Raw genomic sequence first — 6,000 nt, 5'->3', positions numbered from 1 at the left:
TCCTGAGCAGCATATTGAGACCTTGTCTCCACAAACAACATAACAATTAACCATGTGTGGTGGTACGCACCTGTGGTCCCAGCTACTCAGGAGGCTGAGGTGGGAGTTTGCTTGAACCTAGAAAGTTGAGGCTACAATGAGCCGTCATCATGCCACTGCACTCCAGCCTGGATGTTAGAGTGAGACCCTGTCTCAAAAAAAAAAAAAAAAAAAAAAAAAAATCCTTTTCTACAGCCTTGCCATCAACTTAGTGTTTAACACATTTTCTGTCTTAGCATTCCATCTAACAGGTTTGTTATCTCGTTATAGGTTTATTTGTCTAAATACAAGGTAAAGAATAATGTTATGTGTTTAACCACTGTATTTTTCTCTAAACCAGCTATTTATACCATTTACCCACGTTTCCATCTGTTACTGGTTTTACTTTGTGACTTGTATAGCAAATGAATTTGTCCTCTTTCTGTAATGAGTTGTAAATAGTTTTTGTCATTTTTCTTTCGATCTTGTTTAGATTTGCTTATATGCAAACATTTAAAAATTTTGCGTAGTTGAAATAAAATCTTTGATCTTTCTTTGCATGCCTCTGGACTCTGTGCCATACTTAAGAAACTTTTCCATTCTGGTCTTACAAATCTCACCATAATTTCCTCTAACACATTTGTGGTTTCTTTTTTGTTTAGTTATTTTTATCTCTCAGGTTTTTATTTGCTCTAAGGTAGAAATTCAACCTTATTTTATTTTCTAGTTTGCTAGTAATTCAAACAATATTTTTTAATATAAATATTTTTCTTCTTGATTTGAAATGCTACACCTACTATATATTAAATTCCCATACTTACTTGGTTCTACTTTTGGATATCCTATCTTGTTCTTTTGTTCTGTGCACATGCCCCCAAGTTTCATATATATTATGAAATAATATAGTTATGCCTTATGTGCATATATAAAATATGATACTATATATATAAAATATTCACCATATGCTTAATATTTGTTTAGGATACTTTTCTCATTTATGCATTTATGTTGAGATACAAACCTTGAATTCTTTCTGGGATTCCTCAGCCTTTAATTTCTTTACTCTCTGCTTTGATTGTTGTCTCATCTTGGCTGGTTTTCCCTCTACTCTTAGACGTGAATGAAACATCATAGTTTGCGGCCCAGAACTTACTTCCTGAGTGGCCCTGAGGGGATGGATAGAGCAGCCTAGTAGTGTGAGAAAGTTGGTTCCCTGTAACCAATATAATAGGAGAGAGAGTCAGATAAACCTCCTCTCCTTGCAAACCATCTGAAGAAGTCCTCTACGTGGACTTTGTGGCTTGGGGTGAAATGTAGTCAGTGGGATAAAGTGCCAAGTTGATGTCATGGGCATTGAATCTATTCCATATTCCAAAAAATAAGGCAGAAACACTTAAATATGCTTTTTAGATAACATTGTAACAGTCCTCATTTTATAAGCATTATGATGATATTAGCAATATGCAATAATGTTTTAACCTGTGTATTTTCAAAATAAATGTTTTATGAAAAGTTTGGATAGTCATGTACATATGATTTGAATGTCTAGTTCTGAGTATTTCTTGGCAGGAACAATTTGTGTATGTCTGGATGCCACAATGCCTTAGCAAAAATATTTGCTCTTACTTAAGTCCCATAATTATCATGGCTAAGACATTCTCCATCTTCTGTTCAATGGGAAAATTTGCCATAGTTGCCCCTATTTCTCATAGGTTGGGCCATGTTCATTGATCTTTTCCTGTGGGTTTGACATCAAGCTAAGACACTGAGAAAGGATGAAACATGGATTTAATAGGAAGTATAAGATACTGCTCATCTTTTTTCAACAGCATGAAGGATTGTGCTAGAGAAGTTGACTAAAAAGGAAGTGATCTGAAATTTTAATATGCCAGTGGCTTTTGTCTCATGAAATCACTTGCTGCAGATAGTTACTTGTGGTATTTTGGTTTATGTTCTGCTAAACAGTGATGCTAACTGAATATCAAGGAAGAAAATGCTGGATTTATCAATAAATAATTTTCTTTTATAATGAAAAAATATGCATTTTACCATTAGGGCTGATTGTATTTAGTCCATAATCTAAGGCAAGCGATTTATTTTTAAATTGTTTCTCTGTTTTTATATTTGACTCTGTGGAGTTGAACCTTTGGAGGAAAATCTATTAAAGGCATACTCAAGTGTTTACTTTTTGAGAAAAAACAGTAGATTTCCCATGACATGCCTGAGAAAGTATGTTATAAGATGAATTAGCATGGCCTCACATGCAGTTTTGTGACAGTGACAAGAAGAAAGATGAAATTTAATGTTCTTAGGCAGCTGAGAAATTATCAGATGGAGGGGCTGCTACACACTTGTATTTATTATTATTTTTGTACATGGCTTTGTAAGAGAGCTTGAAAAGGCAACTTTTCCAGAAAAGGCTGCATTGTCCTTAGGTGTTTAGGATGATGGTTGCAGTGATTGATAATTATAGGCATTGGTGGTGAGTTTCAAAGCCCTTTCTGTGTTACGGTGACAACTCTCAAGTAAAGGACAATATGGATTAACCGGACATAAATTCCTTCCCATCTCGTATTAGGTTGTGTCAATCCCCATCATCTCGTCCTTAGAGCCACATTACCACCACCCTCTTTAGTATTACTTCTATGTTTTGTGTCCATATTTACCATTAGTGATATTTATCTACCTTAACAGTTTACAATGACAGGATGGTGGACAGGCTCACTTCCTGTCACAAAGAACCCACTCTTATTTTCAGCCAATCACCAATATACCTGGGTTTCAGGATATACAGTTTTCCTTACCCTTATATAAGCTATTTTTTTTAGTTGCTACCAAGTCTGTTTTCCATAGGTAACTGGACGTCCCTCTCCTTTGATCTCTATTGTTCCTTCGTTTTTACCTTGCTATGGCCCATAGCTTTGTCATGCCCCTTTCCTTGTGTTTAAGTCTGCAAAACTCTTCTCATGGTTTTGCTCCTTGTAAATGTACAAGGGACCCAGTTTGACCTGTAGGTACCCATTGGTTATGTCCCTTCATAGTATAACTTTGATGTGTTATTACACCAAAAGATTTTGTCACCAACAGGGATGAGGACACCAAGGAACAAAGCAGGTGGGATTCGTGAACCTTTATATTCTCATAATGTGTGGATATAAATCCAGAAGGCAGAACCTGTCTTACCTGTGTGTGACCAGCATGCAGCATTTTTTGTGATACATAGTAAGGCTTCTTCAATGTTCAGTTGACCTGAGCAAAATATTTACTTGTATTTTACTATTGAAGGAAGACTGGCTATGCTTATTAATTATACCAACTTGTTCCAAGTCTCTTTGAATAACATTTAGCAAGGAAGGGGTTGATAGGTGATAGTCTTTGGCTACGGAGGCAAGACAAGATCCCTAGATGATTTAGGTTCCTAATATTTTCTATTTTGGTCCTTTACTGTCTCATCAGAATCAATCAGAAAGTTTTCAGGTATTAGGAAGACTGGGGAAAACATAATATTATAATATGTTATTCCTATTCTCAAGGCATGTAGAGCTCTTTTGGAAGACAAGAAAAAGAGACCAATGCAAGGTGGTCCCAGCCTGGAGAGCTAAGAAGAGAAGTTGTTAGTTATATGAAGATGCAATTAGTGGAGGGATTTGGGGGAAAACACACCATGGATTAAGAGCATTGGGCAAGAAAATCTCAAGATTTATGAGAAGGTGGTCTATTTTCATGTTTTTATTTCCTAAAGCAACAATGCGATGTGAAAACACATCAGCTGGTGAAAAGTGATGGTCCTTATTAAATACTATAAATATTTATAATTTTTATAAATTATATATAAAAGACAAATGCATTGTAACAAAATTACAATATTTATAAATATTATAAACAATCCCATTAAGAAAAGGAATAAGTAAAGAGTCTGTGAAAATGCTTGAGACAGGACTATAGTATGATATTGGTAGGCTGGTTCATATTCTTTTTGATGTTGGCTTACAAAGTGATTTCAGATGATACCAATTCCCTAACTGTGGGAAGGGAAATTGTTTTAGAAAGTCTTATCTTTTGGGAAGGTGATCAACTTTCATATATTTTATTAAGGAAATAATTATTCTGAGGTTACTGGAAACACTATTATGTGATAGAATATATTAAATTTCTATAGAGATTCTAGGCCCCACTTCCCCCGTTTGTTAAATGGAGTAGTGCCTACTTCAAAGGTTTGCTGTAAGGATGAAATATGTTAATACAGAGAGAGCTCTTAGTGCAATAAGAGACACTAAACTCCTATTGGTAGACACTAAGCTCCTATTTAATGTTAGGGAGCAATGCCATTAGTTTCATTCCTAGGGCCACGTTATCTCATATCCCTTGAGATCTAAGGTAGGTATCCATATATATTGGTTAAAAACATTTGAAACATAAATTGCAAAAATAGTTATCTCAAGAAGTATTAGTGCTTTACAGGAAGATAAAGAAGGAAAGAAATGGAACAACTTAGGTCAGAAAGCATGCAGTTCAGATTGAACAGCTACCTATACAAAGTAACAAAATGTGAGCCGGTAATCTTTTTCAGGTTGTCAATTATCTAACCATCCTTATAATTCTGACATTTCAGAAAGTAGGTCCACTTTTTCTTTTCAGTTTTACCAATAACTGTTTTTTAGGTAAAATAGTGATAGGTAATTTTTATTAAGCATTTACCGTGTGCTGGGCATTAAGTGCTTTATGTATACCACCTTATTATAAACTTGCAACTAGACAGACAGGCCTAGTTTATAGTTGACAAACTATGAAGTTTAAGTATCTTGCCTGGTGTCACAGATTCAGGAAAGGACAAAGTGAAATATAACTACTCTGGGCCTCAGTTTCCTCATCTACAAAATGATAGGATCATATTCTAATTACTTTTCTTTTTTTTTTTTTTTTTTTTTTTGAGATGGAGTTTCGCTCTTGTTACCCAGGCTGGAGTGCAATGGTGCGATTTTGGTTGACCACAACCTCTGCCTCCTGGGTTCAAGCGATTCTTCTGCCTCAGCCTCCAGAGTAGCTGGGATTACAGGTGCACACCACTACGCCCAGCTAATTTTGTATTTTTAGTAGAGATGGGGTTTCTCCATGTTGGTCAGGCTGGTCACGAATTCCTGACCTCAGGTGATACTCCCGCCTCGGCCTCCCAAAGTGCTGCGCCCAGCCTGTAATTACTTTTCTAGAACCCTTGTACTAGTAGGATTTTAGCCACTTTTTCCATGACTACAGTCAAGTGGCCTCTTCTGCCGCCTAGTGGATGCTGTAGTAATGACCATATTAACTTTTTTTTTCCCCCTTAAGTTATGGGGGTACAAGTGGTATTTGGTTATGTGAGTAAGTTCTTTAGTGGTGATTTGTAAGGTTTTGGTGCACCCATCATCCAGGTATACACCGCACCCTATTTGTAGTCTTTTATCCCTCGCCCCCTCCCACTCTTTCCCCAAAGTCCACTGTATCATTCTTATGACTTTGTGTCCTCATAGCTTAGCTCCCATATATCAGTGAGAATATACGATGTTTGGTTTTCCATTCCTGAGTTATACTTAGAATAAGAGTCTCAAATCTCATCCAGGCCACTGCAAATTCTGTTCATTCATTCCTTTTTATGGCTGCATAGTATTCCAGCATACATATCATGTATGCTGATTTTGCTGAGAGTTTTCATCATAAAGGGATGCTGGATTTTGTTGAATGCTTTTTCAGTATCTATTGAGATGATCATGTGATTTTTGTTTTTAATTCTGTTTATGTGGTGATATATAGATATATATCGATCTATGTCTAGATATATAGATCGATATATATCTATATCTAAATATAGATATATATCTATATCTATTTATATATATATATATATACAGTTTCTTTATCCACTTGTTGATTGATGGGCATTTTGGTTGGTTCCACAATTTTGCAATTGTGAATTGTGCTGCTATAAACATGCGTGTGCAACTATCT

General features: G+C 35.7%; 1 long non-coding RNA gene across 1 annotated transcript in view; it reads right to left on the bottom strand.

Moving 5' to 3' along the window:
* Positions 1-816: 816 nt before the first annotated feature.
* Positions 817-6,000, bottom strand: part of LOC116273748 — a 61,599-nt gene continuing 56,415 nt past the window's right edge. The window contains exon 3 of the long non-coding RNA XR_004182120.1: positions 817-1,231. This is a non-coding gene — a long non-coding RNA (uncharacterized LOC116273748). The remainder of the gene's footprint in view (positions 1,232-6,000) is intronic.

This window comes from Papio anubis, chromosome 2 (assembly GCF_008728515.1).
Source record: "Papio anubis isolate 15944 chromosome 2, Panubis1.0, whole genome shotgun sequence".
NCBI lineage: Eukaryota > Metazoa > Chordata > Mammalia > Primates > Cercopithecidae > Papio > Papio anubis.
Note: the sequence above shows the minus strand (reverse complement) of the source record. Positions and strands in the feature narration are given on the sequence as shown.